The sequence below is a fragment of the Leptodactylus fuscus genome, chromosome 1, assembly GCF_031893055.1.
Source record: "Leptodactylus fuscus isolate aLepFus1 chromosome 1, aLepFus1.hap2, whole genome shotgun sequence".
Taxonomy (NCBI): Eukaryota; Metazoa; Chordata; class Amphibia; order Anura; family Leptodactylidae; genus Leptodactylus; species Leptodactylus fuscus.
In genome coordinates this window covers 198,311,581-198,332,291 of record NC_134265.1, presented here as the reverse complement: position 1 = coordinate 198,332,291, position 20,711 = coordinate 198,311,581, and positions in this window count along the sequence as shown.

Here is a 20,711-nt window from a genome sequence, read left to right as displayed (position 1 = left end):
AGTTGAGCAGCACAATACAGAATCAAAGTCCAAGAAAATACACTATCAATAAGTATTTGGACACCCATGCAAATGAAGATATCTGCATTTGTGATGTACGTCACGCATTCTGCCGTTAAATATTGAGTTGCAAACAGCATTGGCATTAGTCGCATGCAAGATGCCACGAAGTGCAGAGTTTTTCGATTTTGAGAACATTTTGGGGTAATTGTGGGGTACCACAGAATTGGTCGATACTTAAAGGGGTTGTCCCATAACAAGGATCCTATCTATACTGCTTGTTAATGTGGATTTAAGACTTTTCCAAAATACACTGCTTCAACAAAACTGCTTTGTTTGTCCACTATCTTAATTTATTAACTTCATTGTTGACACTGCGTTTTTATGGCCCTTGGGATTATCTGCTCATTTCCCAAGTGATGTAGCTGCCTGCTCTCAGAGGGGGAGGGAGGGGGGGGCTAAGTGCACAAGAGCGAGCCTGTGTCTGTAGCTGTTCCTGTGTCTGCACCACACAGGATAGGAAGATAAATCTTGCTGCACACAAAAGTAGTATTGAAGGAATATAATGATTTATTTTACAATAGAACATACGCCATTGACACAATGCAAAATAATAGTTTTGAAAGGCAAACTAGATCAATCAGTATTGACGTTTCGGTCATTAGACCTTCATCGGAATAGATCTAGTGGATAGCATGGCAGGGAAAAGTGTCAGGGCGTGCGGCATGTCAGGGCGTGATACACGCGTATCACATTGAAAGCAATAGGTATAAAAGCTTCCCATTCATTTCAATGGGTAGTGTGTGAATGTCGGCACCCATAGAAATGAACGAGTTTTACGTTTAGAATGAGCGGAGCTGAAATTTATACTTGGGAGATATATGAAGGCTGGGAGACTTGTCTCACCATCTTATTAAAGAACTGTATGTCTGATGCCTAGCTGCATCTGGAGCGCGCAGGCAAGGCCAGCGGCATAGAAGCGACGTCATCTCGCCGCTGGCTTTGAATATGAAACCCCGCTCACCAATTGATGCCGAAAACCAGGAAGAAAGAAATCTTTACAGCAGCGAAGACTGGTGAGCAAGGGACTTGGGAATACCTCTTTAAGGGACATAGCAAGCGAACTGAATTACCAAAACTGACAGTGGCCTATGTGATTACGAAGTGGAAGGTGATCGGTGATTGTTGGAATCTGTCCTGAGTCGGCAGACCCCCGAAACTGGGAGATAGAAACCGTCAGGTGCTGGCCAGAAAAATTCAGAAGAACCGCACCCAACCGATGGCTCACATAAACCAGGAGTTTCAACAGGCATCCAGGAGTATTGCGTCGATCAATCCCATCCGTAAGGAAGAATCTGCTGGGTTCTATCAACAATTGAATAAGAATAAAAGTTTTTCTATTCTACCACTGGTGTCCAAATACTTATTGGTAGACAGTGTATTAGGTTTGGACAGATTAGGAAAAGAGCCACACCATGAAAATAACTTATTCCAAACTTAATAATAAATTGCAGATGCAATCTTTTTTCTTGTGGACAGTAAGGTATCAATTACTGCAGTAGATAGACCCTTACTAGCTAGGACTGACCTCTCAACTTCCAAGCTAAGTGAAGATTTGGCAGATTAGGATGATACACTGGTCCCTGGGTTAACAGTTCGTCCATTACTGGTAGAGGGATTGGTTCTGACACCGCCAGATCCAGAAGCCGACTGAACCATCCCCCCCTTAACGAAAAGGGGCCCACAAAAATCACCTAAACATTCTCTCTCTGAATTTTCTGCAGAATCCTTGAGTTAAAATGGGAGTGGTGGAAAAGCATAGCCTAGTCTGAAGTTCCAGGTTTGGACTAGAGCATCCACTGCTGTAGGGTTTTATGTTCTGTTTAGAGAGAAGGATTTTTATTGTCTTTTTGTTTTTTCTTAACACAAACAGATCTATGTCTGGATGCTGCCATTTTTTTTGGTGAGTAGAGCAAACACAGTCTTGATTTAAAGGGGTTTTCCGGGCAAAAAAATTATTTTTAAAAAAGGTCTGTTAATGCCATCAATGGGTTAATAAGTGTACCCAAATACCTTTAGCAATGTTTTGAGTGATTTCTGGCATTCTCTGGTGTCCTCTGCATTTGTTTACATGGGTAGCTTCCTGCTGTGTTAGCCTACAACTACCATAATGCATTGCAGTTCACTCAAATCCTCCCTTTCACTCCCCCCCCCCTTCCCCTAGCTAGCCCGCTACTAGCCCTACCTCCCTATACCAGTCCCCCAACCTCCTCCCCACTCCACCATGCTTACCTGTCCTGGAGATGAGGTGCCGCTGTCCCCTCTTCTGTCCACACCTGGGATCCTGTGCAATAGAAAGCTGGCAGAAGTCACACATGCGCAATAGAACGCGCAATACCCTGTAATAATATTGTGATATATAGTATTTATCATGCAGTTATTTATATTATTACTTCACCCTAGCCTTTGTGCTTTTTCTGACATCTTTTTGTGTTGTTATTGTTTCTTCCTTATTATTTCTAATCATGTTGAATAAAATTTTGTATTTTTATAATTACACCATTATTTTGAGTGCTAATGGCTCCTAGTGGAAGTTTAATCTCATTGCAGAATTGGATTATCTAGTGAAATATTATCCAGATCTGTGAGGAGATAGAACTCTCACTAGAAGCTACAGCTTTGTTACTTTATCTCTCTGTCCTCTGTTAGCTTGTCATATTTTGAGTGATTTGCTGTTAAAAATGCTGTGGGGAATTAAAGAGGACCTTTCATGTCCTCAGGCACAATCGGTATAATATACCGCTAGAAAGCCAACAGCCAACGGCTTTCCCGTTTTGTGCCCCCGGTGAAGAGCTATCAGTGCCATTACCATAGCTCTTCTTCTAAGGGTGTTTCTGACAGTCTGTAAGGAACGCCCCTACTGACAGTAGAGTCCATAGCCATAGACAGTACTCGTCCATAGATAGTACTGGGAGGGCATTCCTCTCCACTCAGTGCCATCGCTGGCCAGTAATGAATGCCCCCTCTGACAGTACAGCACTACAGACTCTACTGTCAGGAGGGGCGTTCTTCACAGACTGTCAGAAATGCCCTTCTGACAGTGAAGAGCTATCTGTTTTTGGTGAACATGTTGACGTCATCGTGTAAGCGTACGTGATGATGTTACATGTTCCGTTTGGACCAACTTTATTACTGGCCTCTGCACACAAGAGTACGCATTCAGGTGTTTGTTTTAATCGTTCTGTGTATATATATATCTGGTGCTGTCGACTACTTTCTCCTGATGAAGCCATCCTAGGCGAAACGTGCGTCAGGCATTCGGCAGTTTACTCCCATTGGCACTGTGCAGTGATGTCCGTTGCTCACTATTTCACCATGTCTCTGGGTATGCAATTTTTGATACATGATGTTGCTATTTAACTGGCTTGTTGTTTAGCTGGCTAGCAGTTATATTCCCTGGGTGGAGTGTTATATATGCACCTGCCTTGGCTCAGAGGTACTCTAGCATTTACCTATGACTAGGAGCTGTACTGCACTTTCCTGAGTGGGTTGATTTATATGTCTGCGCACTATTTTTAGTGAGTTATTTTTGTATATCTCCCTGTGATTTTTTTAAATAACTATTTAGTTATCAATAAATATTTTTCATATATTTTATATATATTTTTGCATTTGTCTCATGTTTCCTTTGGTTGTTATGTCTATTCCGTAGTGGGTATTTGGTAGGGTACACTTTTTGGTTTTTGTTAGTACAGTGTTATGGACTCTATTGTCAGGAGGGGTGTTCCTCCCAGACTGTCAGGAATGCCCTTCTGACAATGAAGAGCTACGGTAATGGCTTTGATAGCTCTTCACCAGGGTCACATAATGGTAAAGCTGATAGTGTGCTGAATTCAGAGCACTGTTGGCTTTCTAGCAGTATATAATACCGCATACGCCTGAGGACATGAAAGGTCCTCTTTAAGATCTGCATTGGGGTCTCAATGCCGAACATCATTTTCACCAGTGATTTGTCCTGGATATGTAAGGGCTATCATGATGATCTTGGTATCATTTTAAAGATGAGAATCTCATCTTCATAACCCTAACCTAGTTTGAGAAATTGGCATGAGTTGCATGGATGTAATACATATGTCCTCTGCAACAAAGAGCCACCCTGGCCACAGGGCCGGCGTCAGCACACGGCATAGTGAGGCAAGTTGCCTGCCCCAGCACAGAACACAGGTGCAGCGTTCTGTGATGATGATGCCTGGCTGCCGTCAGCACCCCCCCCCCCATAAAAACCTGGAACCGGCCCTGGTCGGAAGGACATTGTGTGTAGCAACAGCATCGGCTAATTACACAGCAGGCAGTGCAAGAACTGCTGCTATTGATCGAGGAAGCTCTATTCACTGCTCTTAGGACGTCCCCCCCCAGCCTTCTCTGGCTGCCCTCTGCCCACCAATGAGAGGGCTGAGGAGAGCCCAGGAGGCCGAGCTCCTGCCGTCTGCATAGTGCACACAAGAGAAGGAGGAGAACACAGCTCAGCAAAAGTGAAAGTAAAAAAAAAAAACACTAGGTATTTGCTGTAGTAGTAATGTCAGGCATTTGGGGTGATTAATTTAGTTTTAGTAACTCCATGTGCCTCACATTAATGCATACCTCCTAACCGTCCCGATTTCCGCGGGACATTCACGATTCCGGTGACATGCCCCGCGGTCCCGGTTGGAGGGAAGTATGTCCCGATTTCAACTCAGATCTGCGTCCAGAGGACGCAGATCTCAGTTGAACACATACGCGGCTGAAGCAAGGAGCTGACACAGGTCAGCTCCTTGCTTCGCTGCTGAACGCCGCCTACTGGCTTGTAGACGCGATGTGATGACGTCACATCGCGTCTACAACTGTGCACCAGTGAGAGAGAGAGGCGCGCAGAGAGCAGCGGGGGAACGAAGGAGAAGGTAAGTGTAATGTGGAGGTGGAACGTGAAACTGGGGGCAGATGAAGGAGAGGACGGCATGACACTGTGGGCAGAGATGTGGGGACATGAATCTGGGGGCAGAGATGTGGGGACATGAATCTGGGGGCAGAGATGGAGAGGACATGAATCTGGGGGCAGAGATGGAGAGGACATGAATCTGGCGGCAGAGATGAAGAGGAAATGAATCTGGGGGCAGAGATGGAGAGGACATGAATCTGGGGGCAGAGATGGAGAGGACATGAATCTGGGGGCAGAGATGGAGAGGACATGAATCTGGGGTCAGAGATGGAGGGGACATGAATCTGGGGGCAGAGATGGAGGGACATGAATCTGGGGGCAGAGATGGAAGGGGACATGAATCTGGGGGCAGAGATGAAGAGGAAATGAATCTGGGGGCAGAGATGGAGAGGACATGAATCTGGGGGCAGAGATGGAGAGGACATGAATCTGGGGGCAGAGATGGGGGGACATGAATCTGGGGGCAGAGATGGAGAGGACATGAATCTGGGGGCAGAGATGGAGAGGACATGAATCTGGGGGCAGAGATGGAGAGGACATGAATCTGGGGGCAGAGATGGGGGACATGAATCTGGGGGCAGAGATGGAGAGGACATGAATGTGGGGGCAGAGATGGAGAGGACATGAATCTGGGGGCAGAGATGGGGGGACATGAATCTGGGGGAAGATGGAGGGGGCATGAATCTGGGGGCAGAGATGGAGGGGACATGAATCTGGGGGCAGAGATGGGGGGACGTGAATCTGGGGGCAGAGATGTGGGGACGTGAATCTGGGGGCAGAGATGTGGGGACATGAATCTGGGGGAAGAGATGGAGGGGACATGAATCTGGGGGCAGAGATGGGGGACATGAATCTGGGGACAGAGATGGAGGGGACATGAAACTGGGGGGCAGAGATGGAGGGGGGACATGAAACTGGGGGCAGATGAAGGGTGTATATGAAACTGGGGAAGAGATAGAGGGGGAACATATAATTTACGGGTGACTGTAGGAGGATTATACTGTGTGCAGGCATATGAAAAATTAATGAGAATGGGCGGAGTCAACACAAAAGTAGGCAGGGCTAAATTTGCCGCGGCGCGCGTAGGGGGCAGAGATGGAGGGACATGAATCTGGGGGCAGAGATGGAGAGGACATGAATCTGGGGGCAGAGATGGAGGGGACATGAATCTGGGGGCAGTGATGGAGAGGACATGAATCTGGGGGCAGAGATGGAGAGGACATGAAACTGGGGGCAGAGATGGAGAGGACATGAATCTGGGGGCAGAGATGGAGAGGACATGAATCTGGGGGTAGAGATGGAGAGGACATGAATCTGGGGCAGAGATGGAGAGGACATGAATCTGGGGCAGAGATGGAGAGGACATGAATCTGGGGGCAGAGATGGAGGGGGCATGAATCTGGGGGCAGAGATGGAGGGGGCATGAATCTGGGGCAGAGATGGGGGGACATGAATCTGGGGCAGAGATGTGGGGATGTGAATCTGGGGGCAGAGATGGAGGGTACATGAATCTGGGGACAGAGATGGAGGGGACATGAAACTGGGGCAGAGATGGAGGGGGGACATGAAACTGGGGGCAGATGAAGGGTGTATATGAAACTGGGGGAGAGATAGAGGGGGAACATATAATTTACGGGTGACTGTAGGAGGATTATACTGTGTGCGGGCACATGAAAAATTCATGAGAATGGGCGGAGTCAACACAAAAGTGGGCAGGGCTAAATTTGCCGCGGCACGCGTAGCATGCCGCACATTTTGTCCCTCTTTCGGTTCTTCAAAAGTTGGGAGGTATGTCAATGACAATTAACCTCCTCATGCCCTCACATTAACCCTTATATGCTTCACATAAGAGTTACTAGTATGTGAGATATATGGGGGTACTAATAATGAAGATACTTATTACCTCCATGTCTCACATATCAGTAACTCTCATGTGAAGCACACAGGGGTTAATGTGAGGGACATAATGGGGTTAACTGCTATTAATATGAGGCACATGAAGTTACTAAGGGCTCGCTCACATCTGCGCCCCGGTCTCCGTTTTGCAGGTTTCCGTTTCCTGCCTGAAACTGAACAGGAGACGGAAATCTGCAGGCATTTTTCAAACCCATTCATTTCAATGGGTTTGGAAAGTGTCCGGTTAAAAAAAACTGGTTTCGCCATGGAGAGCACAAAACGCTCATCGGCACTCACAGCCGGACACGGTCTGACAGGTTTCCGTTTTCTGTCGGCAGCAGATAAAAACCTGGAAACAGAGATCGGGCATTGGTGTGAAGCCAGCATAACCTGCAATACATATAACCATTCTTTTTATACTCAATTGTGGATAAAAGTGTGGAATATTATATTTCAATGGTCCTGTACACACGGCCATTGTTTTTGCGCCTGTGTGTATGGGCCAAATTGAGGACCTGCAAATTATGGAGCAGATCCTATAGCTGTCCTATACCTAGAGCTTTCATGTCCTCAGAGATGGGTGGTATTATATACCACTAGAAAAATGCAGTACACAGAAGTATCTTTCCAATGTCAGAAGAGCGGGTCTTATAGCTCAGCGTAATTCCTGGGCTGTAAAGAACGTCCTCCTGATTGTACTCTTTCACTTGCACTGTCATATAGGCATTTTCTACCGCCCAGTGATGCCGCTAGGCTAGAAGGCTCACATTTCCAACAGTGGAGAGACATCTGCACCAATATCTTCATCATGGCGAATACCGGCAAAGCTGACAGTGCACTGAATTCAGTCAGCTTTCTAGAAGTATATAATACCGCACATCTCTGAGAGACAGGCTCTGGGACAGCCTGCCAATACAGCATATGCAGGACTGTCCCGCTGTCCCAACAGGACCCCTGCTACCATAGGGCCTGGTGCAAGTGCATGAATTACTGGCCTATTTAACTTCAACTTCAAGGAGATCAAAGTTTAATATCTACTGGAATGAAAATTACCGAGCTCTAACTCTCCACCCCCTGGATATTGCATGGCTACAAGAGTCTCCATGTGGTTGCAATTTAATTCTTTTAATCTTTGATCTTACATTCATTAAACGTGTTATTCCATTAGGCAGGTTCCACATTTGCTTGAAGGCTCTCTTAGGATCCTTTGTTGCAGATTCTGTCACAAATACCAGAAAAAAAACAGCAAAGTATGCTTTACTATTTTTTCTTGTAAAATGCTCGTCACCATGACAGCAACACGACAAACCCCTTTATAGTTACTGGGGTCTTTTGGGAACCATTCATGTCAATTATGTGACGGATCCAGCACTGCAGTCATTTTTGTTGTTTGGAGGATAACAACAGAAATGCTTAGCACAGAGATTAATTCGTGAATAGGTTCTCAATGAGAAAACAGCAAAGGCTAACCTCACTAAGCTCCTTTTACAGTATTTGCAATGAAAGGAATTATTTCACGGCAACCCTTTTTATTTTTAAAACCTGTCAGTCAAGGAAACAGGTGAGAAAAGTCCCATTCACAGTAAATGGAAGCAAACTCATATATAAAGATACATTCCTCAACAGTGAAATTTCAACACCAAGAAGGAAAAATGTTAGTATTATGGTTCAATAGACATATTAATGATATACAAATGATAAAAAATGGAAAGGAAACATTCAAAACATCTCAATCTATTGAGTATGAAGTATGTGAACCATGCACAGGAATACACGCACTAGAATGCCTTGACATGCTATCAATGCAGATATTAATAGTTGTCAAAAAATATTTTGCCATGCTGAATACTCATGGTCATGCAAATCATCAAGATTGGCTGCTGGCAGCTCCCCTTGCAATTGCCAATGTCCCAGATATGCTTGATGAGAGACACGTCAAGAGACTTTTATGTGGTATAAGTATGTTTGGGGCCCTCTCACGGTCCAGAGTCTGGTGGCGAGTGATACTTCAGCATTCTCTATACCTACATCTGTGACTGCAGGTCATGTCAGCATGTTTAGGCAACACAGTCTGCTCAAAGTAGTTCAAGCAACATGTGACCTGGGGTTATCCTTTTGGAAATCGCTTATGGGACACTTTGGAGAAATGGCCTTATCATTGGTTTCATGACTATATCAATGTAATGCTGAGCTTTTAGTGCACCTGAAATGAAGAACAGAGGGCTCAGGCTATGTATGTTATGCCACCCCCCACCACAATCCCAGTAGTATGACCTATGTGACATTCCATTGTGATGTCTTCTTCAGGGCACTGCGTCTGAAACAAAAGCAGGACACTTCGTGAGGGTTGATATGTGGTGGGTTTTTTGTCACTGCTAATAAAAAGAAAATTCCATCTTTTATGCAGAATTGATTATTTATTTTATTTTGGGAGTCTGATTTGGAAACAGGACACTGCCTTTCACTCCTGGGAAGGTGAGTATTCCCCTTAATTCTGGTGCGCTACAACACTGCATTTTTTTCTACATATATGTATATAATACTTGTGTCACAATTTATGGTTAAGCTCAATTTATTTTTCAATGTCATAAAATATCTCAGAATTGAATGGTCAGTCAAAGAAATAAAATAATCTAAAATATAACTTTTATTAATATTCTCTATAATTAGACATGCAACCTACAAAGACCTCAGCTAACAGACAGCTATGATCATCAATTAATCATGCCAGTTTGATCTATTTAAATAGTAACAACTACGCAATGTATGTGACCCGACCCCTCAGCTGTAACCTCCTTACTGCCAAGAGGATAACTGCAAGGTGATTGCTAGAGGAGCAATTCTGCAGTAGCTGCTGATGAACCCTGGGTGGGATGTGCATGACAAGACAGTGAGCCCTAAGCTGAACCACCCCGTCCCTGCCTGCTTGCCTAAACTCTCCTAGGCGACAGACGACAACTGGGTGACAAAACCTGTCTTAGATAAACATGATGACACAGAACGCAGACAAGACAAACAACAACAAAAGGGAGGTCGGCTAGCCAAGGGGTTGGTAACAGTCTAGCAATGCAGTACAGAATCGGAATCCAAGAGAATATTTAAAAGGTAAAGCCCAAGGTCAGGAATATGAATACATGTAACAAAACAGCAAAGAGTAAATAGCCAGCACGTATAATGCAATAGCAAGAACCAATGTGAGTAAACAATAAATAGGAAGGAAAAATCAGTTCCAGACTTCATAGGAAGATAGGCTGTCAATCACAAAGGTTAGGCTAAGATTAACTATTAATAGCTACAACTACAAAAAGAGGCAACCAGATCCAAAAGTATCATAAAATATGAATATAAATATAATTTATTGAAAATAAATAATCACAAAAAACAGTAATGCAAAAGGACAAACTGACATGATGGAATGGACACAGAAGAAATGTTCCAAGGTACAGATAGTCATATGTACCAATACATAAATATAATAAATTACATAGATAGTAAAGTATGGGTGAAGTAAGGCATCAATAAAGTGCAAGGTAAACATGTATAGTATAAATCAGGGAAATGTGGTCCCACTATAATACAGTCTCCAAATAGCAAATAGCGCAATGATGGAAAAATAGTATAATAACGTGGAAAAACACCTAAAATAGTAACAGACTATATACTACCAATTAATAATCAATACCTGCGGCCATCCCAGTCCCCAGACCTGAATATCATTGAATATCTGTGGGATGATTTGATGCTCATCGACCATCAAACTTAACTGAACTTGAATTGTTTTGTAAAGAGGAATGGTCCAAAATATCTTCATCCAGGATCCAGGAACTGATTAAAAGCTACAGGAAGCGACTAGAGGCTGTTATCTGTGCAAAAGGAGGATCTACGAAATATTAATGTCACTTTTCTGTTGAGGTGCCCATACTTTTGCACCGGTCAAATTTTGGTTTAATGCATATTGCACATTTTCTGTTAGTACAATAAACCTCATTTCAATCCAGAAATATTACTGTGTCCATCAGTTATTAGATATATCAAACTGAAATGGCTGTTGCAAACACCAAAATATTTAGAACTAAAAATGATTAAGATTAATAGGGGTGCCCAAACTTTTTCATAGGACTGTATCTCACCATCCACAAATAGTAATAATAAGGGAGTGAATATTAAACACCATTGTGAATGTGAGCAAACAATAAATAGGAAGGAAGAACCCACCCCAGACTTAATAGGAACACATGCTGTCAATTGCACAAGTAAGGCTAAAATTAACTATAAGGCCAGGTTCACATGGGGTTTTGTGGTCTGGATTTTGATGTAGAATCTGCATCAAAACCTGGCTCAAAAAAATGCCTCCCATGGAAATTCAATTGGTTAGTTTTTCCACGAGTGGTTTCTTCCCACTCGCATAAAAAAAAGTGACATGCCCTTTCTTCAGGCGGATTCCACAGCTGATTCAGCAATGGACATTTGCCTTGCGTCACTCCCTCCCGACTAGGCCCATTCATTTGGGCCTAATCCGGAGCGGAATGCCGCGACTGGATGCCGATGCAATGTGTGGATATACTTCCACATAGCCACATGTTCAGGAGCTGAGAGATTGAAGATCTTTCCTCTGGGATATTTGGAATAAGGAAGATCAATACCACAGTCATAAGATCTATGCGGAGGTAAACTGTCAGCAGATTTTTGATCAAACACATCCAAATAAATCAGACAAGAAGTTAGGTATGAGCGTCTATTCAGGGACACAATCCAAAATATGCAAGGCTATACAAAAGGAAGAACACTGGTCTCCTCATTTCACCAACTCACTCCTAGACCAATCAAAAATGGAGTTATGGAGGACTAACCAGGGAAGGCCCAAAATTATAGCTGAAGTCAAACCCTCCATAACCAGAAAATGTATGACCTCTGCATGAAAAGAGCCTACTTGAAAACTGATGAGGGAGGTCCTGTATCGGACTCCACACCTCGCCAATGGGATAGAATCTGCACCAGTACTTGACAATGGAGTATCTAACAATAACATATCTAAACCCAAGGCAGCAATAAATGACAAATTAACAAAATTATCTCCAGCTTCCGAATCTACAAGAGCCTGGCCAGATACAGACTTGTCCCCATAGGACAGAGATACTGGTAGCATCACCTTATGGTAATTTTTTGAAAGGCACCTGATTGCCTGAGTGGATCTTCTGAATACTACTCAGGCACTGAAGTTTTTTTGTCGGTGTGCTGTGTTTTATGGATCATTCTTGGATGAAATGACCAGGGTTACCATTATACCGGCAGAGGTTATTCCGGTAATTTCATCTAGCCTTGGCATTCAGCGCTCCTACCTTCATATATTAATCACTGGTGATGGTAGGAGGGAAGACAGACTTCATATGAGGTCACCGTGTTGCCCTGAGAGTTACTTACCTCCAGTGCCTCTACTGTAGCTCTGTGGTCTGCCTCTAGGCTCTTCCTCTGTGCATTTTTTTCCTTTGTGTTTTTTTTTTTTTCTTAAAGTTTTTAACCTTTTTTTTTCTATTTCACCACTGCATCAATAATTTCCGTCTCCGAAACCTAAGTTACCTAAGCTAATAATCTAAATAGTGGTTAGAATAGATAGATAGATAGATAGATAGATAGATAGATAGATAGTGAATAAAACAGGCAGCACTCCAATTAGTGAAGTAAATTCTTTAATGATATAGTGCAAATTGAAACTTTATATAGCAAATTCATTACATCACATAAATACAGCCCAATTAGTTATAATCATGCAATAAATACATTATAATAAGTCAAAGAAGATTTTACAACCAAATGGGGTTGAATGTTGATTTTATAGAAAAATTGTAGGTAGCGTTAGTGCAAGGTCTTTCTTTTTTACTGTGTTACATTTTCATACTACAGTTACTTTTCGGCACACAAGCAGTTTTCTTGTGTCCTGCAGAACTCTATCTATATGTATAGAAAAAGTTTAGATAACCTAAGGTGGCATGATTTTTTTTTTTTTTTACTGTAGTACATTTTTCTACTTCAGTTACTTTTTTAGGACACACGACATTTTCTTGTGTGCGTTCTGTAGCTCTGAGTGTTTGTCAGTGGCATATATTACTGACCAGCATCTGTGCTCAATTTTTTAATGCAGATTTTTTTTCCTTTCAGTAAAAGCACAACAATATACAAAGCTCCCATAAATATTTGTGTCTACCGTGCGCAGTGTCGATACCATTGCATATGTTCAAACCCTGCAGATAGAGACGAACACCTTGGAGGCCTCAAAAACACATTCTTGAGGCAGGGTTACCATCCAAGAACAATTGATAACCAAATCATCAGAATACCAAGAACGGAGTTATTAAAATACAATACCAAACAGGAAAACAATCGGGTGCCCCTGGTCGTCACATATAACCCACACCTGGAGACGCTGAGAGGAATCACACGTAAATTACATCCACTACTACAAAAAGACCACTGTCTAAAATCCATATTTCCAGACTTCCCTCTCCTGTGCTACAGACAACCACCAAACCTCAGGAATATGGTTGTTAGCAGCTCACTATCACCTCCAACTAACATAGGAACATTTCCATGCAGACAGAAAAGGTGCAAAACATGCCCTCACATACTGACCACTGACAGGATAGAGATACCAAACTCTAACAGGGAATATAAAATCCCAGGTACGTTCACCTGTAACACACCTAATGTAGTGTATTTGATAATGTGCACCAAATGTTCCACTGAAAATCTGTATGTTGGAGAGACCGGACAACAGCTCAGAATGCGTATGAATTCACATCGCCATACAATTAGAGAACGAAGAATGGACCTTCCCGTATAAAAACATTTCTGCAATGAGGATCATAATATCATGAAAATTTTGGTTTTAAGAGGGAATTTCAAATCAAAGAAAGAACGACGGATTTATGAGTGTAAATTTATGACCCTGCTTCAAACACTGGAGAAGGGGCTAAATCTGTCACATGGTTTTATGTCATCTTACAGAAATCACTGACCTGAGACCCTGAGAACTGATAAAAACCTGGTATGTTTACACTGTTTGTACCAATTACTAATGACCCTCTACCCCCCTTCCTCCTGGAATTCTATCCCTATGTGCCCTTTTGTACATAAATATGCATCCTTCAGAAATGGTTTTAAATTTACTTGCGAAAGGAGCGTAGAGTTCCAAAACATTGTAATCTATCATCATTATTAGTTAGCCATTAAAAAAGTATCAACTACTGAAGACTATCCATTTTTTGTTTTTTATATTTCGTAGATTTGGACATTCATACTCCTACATCCTGGAGAGTGTTATTCACTTGGCTGGCTGTTGTGAAGGGGTTTCTCTTCACCATGGAAATTATTTTGTGATCATCCACCATTGTTGTCTTCTGTAGTTGTCCAAGTCTTTTTGCATTAATGAGTTCACTGGTGCTTTCATTCTAAGGATGTACCAAACTGTAGATTTTGCCACCCCTAATATTATAACAATTTCTCAGATAGGTTTTTACTGTTTTCGCAGCTTAAAGGGACTATATCATTGGTAAAAGTCATTTTTAACTAATACATGCATACATAGCCTTTAGAAAGGCTATTCCACTCATACCTTACCTTAGTGGTTTCAAAAAATATATAGGGTTTAGGGGTTCACTTACTTTTCATGGTGTGTAATCCCTACATTTTATAGGATGATTCTTTTTTAACATTTCCAGCTTCAAAGCAGATTTTTGTTCCTTCCAGTTCTAGTGATTTTCTGAAGAAACGTGGATGCGGGTGCAGGCCTTAGTGATATGAATGAACTCTGCACATGTTGAACTCTTATTTTCAGGAGGTTTGGTGCATATAATTTTTTGTTGTTTTCTGCTTTTAGCAACTAATATATATTTATTTGCATTTTTCATAAAACATTCACTTCAAATCAAAATTGCATGAAGGTGCCTGTTCGTATACAGTACCAAGTGGCATTCTGACAATGCTGCAGGTGTCTACTTTAAGAAAATATATAGGTATGGGGGGGTTGGATGCTTTTTTAATGTTGCACTTTAGGTTTGATTTGTTCATCTAAAAACTGTGAAAATTGCTCTGGCTACTGGAGGTGCAAAATTTCAAGAGACCCTTGGCAGTGAAAGGGTTAAAGGGGCTCTATCATTAGGAAGAGTCATTTTTAACTAATCACATCCATGCATAGCCTTTAGAAAGGCTATTCCACACCTACCTTTAGTATGTAAATTGCCTCAGTGGTTTTTGAATAATTCTGTTTTTATTCATATGCTAATTAGATTCTTGGTGCTCTCCTCTTTGCTATTGTTTCCTATGGGTGTAAACAGCACAGGCTGCTGCTGCTGACTTCCTGCTCTCACACACACATAGGAGATAATAGCAGAGACAAGTGCTGCTGGGAACTTCCTGTGCTGGCTGGAAGTTCATTAGCATATGAATATAAACTGACTCATTCAAAAAACACTGAGGCAATTTACATAAAAAAGGTAAGTGTGAAATAGCATTTCTAAAGCCCATGCAAAGATGTGATTCGTTACAAATAACTTTTCCCAATGATAGAACCCCTTTAAATGAAAGCTGAAAATCTGGACTTTATGTTCATGCCCATTATATAACTATAACTTGAATATCTTTTAGTATGGGAAGAATATGCAAATCTGTCTCCCAAGATGTAAACAGGGAGACAGTGCCTCTGTTATGCTGCTCTCTATAGCAAGCACCCTGAACAACATGCCCGACTTCCCAGAAGTCTTCACTGCATGATGCGAGGTTATAACCAAATCAATTTCTCAGCTACGGACGGCACCGTTTCTGTCTCTTTGGACTTCATCAGCGAAGCCTAGAGAGAATTGATTTGGTTTAAGTGAGAGGCTGAGAGACCAGATTGTGGGGATAACGTCTATCCTTAGGGAGTCTATCCCATGTTCCTTTGCAGTGGAGCAACTATGGCTGTATAAGTCTCCACACACCTGAGAAGGTGGTCTCTCCCTAAGGATAGACGTTGTTGGGGACATTAAAGTGTCCTCATAAGAGTATGTTGCAGAGTTCCAAATTAGATAATTAATTAACAGGCCTAGATGGACTGCAGCCATCTTCTTTTAAGCCTGGAGAACCGATTAAGACACAAGATGGTAGTGTATCAAAAGAGTTCTGATTTTATTATAAGAAAAAGGTAGTTTAAATACATTACAGACAAAGAGCTGGTTTGGCTATTCTAATTAGTATATAACATGATTGGTTATAGAGATACAAGACAAGCCTGGCTCATGACTATTGGCTGAGGCCTGGTATAATCTGCATCTTATTATAATTTTCCAAACTGGGATGGACTTTCCCATGAAACAAAGAAGGATTCAAAATACTTATGTGTGAGCTAACATCCCAGACTAGCTATATGTATATATCATGGCAAAAGAGATAAGATGACATGTTCCATAGACCCTGTGTCTATACACTCTAAGTGACCTTCATATACCATAAAATATGACAGAGTGCCCAGATACCATAATATTAATACTTTTGTTGGTTATGTGTCCATACATCATGTAAAGGAGGTAAGAGATATACAAAGTCAGCTGTATCTTCTCAAAATGAGGCCCTTGAGAGATAATGATTAGCAACCTCTGCATTAACGTTCATTATCACATTCCTTAAAGTCTAACAAAGGGCCTCCTTGACTTAAGCAGAAAAATCAGTTTATATGTGAAAGAGCACAAGATGGCTGCCAAAATGCAAAGATGGAGGACTTAACTCCAACATTTCCCCCATTTTGAGATGGTTGAATACAGAAATTAACATGTAAGTACTTCAGTGACCTAATGTCCACTGCCGGATTTCCCAGATTCCCTACATGTGTTTTTCTGCATGTCAACCTTTATCTCAAAAAAAAATCCTTATTAGGGGTCTGGCCGTTCAAGTTTTGTATTTTTCATCCGGTTTCATAAGTATTGTAATAGTTTAACCAAACCAAAAGAAACATAAGATTATTACTGCGACTTGCTGATACTACGTATCATTCCTAAAATATAAGGTGGTATCTTCTTAACTACATACTTCAAACATTTCCTGTTGTGTCATGAAAACAGTTATATATAACATGACTGAGGCTAGTATGGGGCTATGAGTACATATCCTACAATCTGACACATTCAAATCTTCCTTCAAGATCGTATGATGTTCAAGAAACTTATTGTCCCACTCATTGTCAAATGTTCTATGCAGGCTTATTGCCAGGACCATCTGTAACAGTAACATCAGGAGAATCTTCATCGCTTTTTGTGTGGATTCTTCCTTACAATGTGAAGCATGGATACAGTTAGGTTTTCCTTCAAGTTTCATAGAAACACTGGTTATCAGCAGCACTTGGAAGGACCATCAACTCTTGGGTCCAAGGTTTTTCTAATGTGTCTCTTTATCACCATCAATCCATTGTCTCAAATGAATAGGTCCCGTCCAATAACTTAAAATCTGAGAGGCAGGAGAAAACTCAAAGCCATACATTAGTCAAATGTTTTTGCCAAGACATCACATAGTTAGTCAGTACACCATAATACAACTGTAACCTAGGGGCTGACCCAAAGTAAGTTTGCTATGGGCTAAAACCAATTCTCCTGTCAGGAGGATACCTTACAGAAAATACAAATACAAGTGACACACTACATCTTCAGTATCTGCAGCCCGCTTGTGATGGCTTTCTTCACCAGATATGCCCCGGGCCATCCTGAAGAGAAATAACTATACACACAAGCACGTACTTATACTGTCTCACCTTTAGTAGTTACTAAAGTTATAATTATATCATATAGTTAACCTGCAATCTCTGGAACAGGTACAAGGGCTCCGGGCATGGCTCACAGAAACCTTTCACTTCTTGGTCTATATTGTGTTTAACACGTCATGCAGGCTCACACAGATCTTACTATAGTGATGCTAAATCCTGCAGCCGCCCATCCTCCGCTCACCAGGTCACACATGGCTACTACTAAACAGTGCACATAATAATAATAATAATAATAATAATAATAATAATAATAATAATCTGCTTATGCCATCAGTGGGGACGATGCTCTCAGTACATACTCTCTTACCACCAGACACTAGGAGTTATTCATCCTCTTTTGGTCCTTGCTATTTCCAAAGCTTCTTTCCTCCTGAACCATTTTGGTGCCTCAGTGTTGTAAAACCTGAAAAGAGAGCTAAAACGGGTTTGGGCCTAGTATAATGACCAATTATCAGTAAAGTATATCCCCTAGGCCTCTGCAGCTGGGTTAGTGGCAGTGTCTGCCCGCATGTTACCTCTACTTTCTTTCATATCAGCCTTGGTGTGTGCCTTGACTTCTGACTATACCCACCTGTGTGGGGGCAGCAGCAGGGTCCATCACTACCTGAACAGCCTGGAAATCCTCTTAAGCTTAACATTAACCCTACAGAAAGCTCTCGCTCTCCAGATTGGACCATAGTCCCACTATATCAAACACCTACCCTCAGGCCTTGTACCCTGTCTCAGTGATGGCTTCTAGTTCAGCTTCATGGGCTGAGACCCATACAGTTCTATAATGGTTCTACTTTGTGCTTGGTTCACCCTTGGTTTACCTCATATTCAGTGACCATGACATATCTGATGCAGAATCCACCATCATTCCCAAATCGAGAATCATCTAAAATAAAAGAACTCAAAATTATTAGAGATGAGCGAACACTAAAATGTTCGAGGTTCGAAATTCGAATCGAACAGCCGCTCACTGTTCGTGTGTTCGAACGGGTTTCGAACCCCATTATAGTCTATGGGGAACATATACTCGTTAAGGGGGAAACCCAAATCCGTGTCTGGAGGGTCACCAAGTCCACTATGACACCACAGGAAATGATGCCAACACCTCTGGAATGACACTGGGACAGCAGGGGAAGCATGTCTGGGGGCATCTAACACACCAAAGACCCTCTATTACCCCAACATCACAGCCTAACAACTACACACTTTACACACTCAATACCACCTCTCTGACAGTAGGAAAACACCTTGAAACATGTGTATTTGGCACTTGCAGTGAGGAGAGCTTGTCACCAGCAGTGAATTTGGCCCTTGTAGTAAGTTGAGGTTGGCACCAACATTTGTTTTGAAAATCAGGGTGGATTGAGCCTCTAACCAGCAGAGTTTGGGCAAATTCATGGTGGAGGGAGCCTCTAAAAACCCCCGTTTGGACCAATTCATGGTGGAGGGAGCCTCTAAACAGCCCAGTTTGGGCAAATTCATGGTGGAGGGAGCCTCTAACCAGCCCAGTTTGGACCAATTCATGGTGGAGGGAGCCTCTAAAAACCCCAGTTTGGACCAATTCATGGTGGAGGGAGCCTCTAAAAACCCCAGTTTGGACCAATTCATGGTGGAGGGAGCCTCTAAAAACCCCAGTTTGGACCAATTCATGGTGGAGGGAGCCTCTAAACAGCCCAGTTTGGGCAAATTCATGGTGGAGGGAGCCTCTAACCAGCCCAGTTTGGGCAAATTCATGGTGGAGGGAGCCTCTAAAAACCCCCGTTTGGACCAATTCATGGTGGAGGGAGCCTCTAAACAGCCCAGTTTTGGCAAATTCATGGTGGAGGGAGCCTCTAACCAGCCCAGTTTGGACCAATTCATGGTGGAGGGAGCCTCTAAAAACCCCAGTTTGGACCAATTCATGGTGGAGGGAGCCTCTAAAAACCCCAGTTTGGACCAATTCATGCTGGAGGGAGCCTCTAAACAGCCCAGTTTGGGCAAATTCATGGTGGAGGGAGCCTCTAAAAACCCCAGTTTGGACCAATTCATGGTGGAGGGAGCCTCTAAAAACCCCAATTTGGACCAATTCATGGTGGAGGGAGCCTCTAAACAGCCCAGTTTGGGCAAATTCATGGTGGAGGGAGCCTCTAAAAACCCCAGTTTGGACCAATTCATGGTGGAGGGAGCCTCTAAAAACCCCAGTTTGGACCAATTCATGGTGGAGGGAGCCTCTAAAAAACCCAGTTTGGACCAATTCATGGTGGAGGGAGCCTCTAACCAGCCCAGTTTGGGCAAATTCATGGTGGAGGGAGCCTCTAAAAACCCCAGTTTGGACCAATTCATGGTGGAGGGAGCCTCTAAAAACCCCAGTTTGGACCAATTCATGGTGGAGGGAGCCTCTAAAAACCCCAGTTTGGACCAATTCATGGTGGAGGGAGCCTCTAAAAACCCCAGTTTGGACCAATTCATGGTGGAGGGAGCCTCTAAAAAACCCAGTTTGGACCAATTCATGGTGGAGGGAGCCTCTAACCAGCCCAGTTTGGACCAATTCATGGTGGAGGGAGCTTCTAAAAACCCCAGTTTGGACCAATTCATGGTGGAGGGAGCCTCTAAACAGCCCAGTTTGGACCAATTCATGGTGGAGGGAGCCTCTAAAAACCCCAATTTGGACCAATTCATGGTGGAGGGAGCCTCTAACCAGCCCAGTTTGGACCAATTCATGGTGGAGGGAGCCTCTAACCAACCCAGTTTGGGCAAATTCATGGTGGAGGGAGCCTCTAAAAACCCCAATTTGGACCAATTCATGGTGGAGGGAGCCTCTAAACAGCCCAGTTTTGGCAAATTCATGGTGGAGGGAGCCTCTAAAAACCCCAGTTTGGACCAATTCATGGTGGAGGGAGCCTCTAACCAGCCCAGTTTGGGCAAATTCATGGTGGAGGGAGCCTCTAACCAGCAGAGTTATGGGAAAGCAGGGTGGAGGGAGCCTCTAACCAGCAGAGTTGGTGGAAATCAGGGTGGAGGGAGCCTCTAACCAGCAGAGTTGGGGGAAATCATGTTGGAGGGAGCCTAGTATTAGCAGAATTGTGC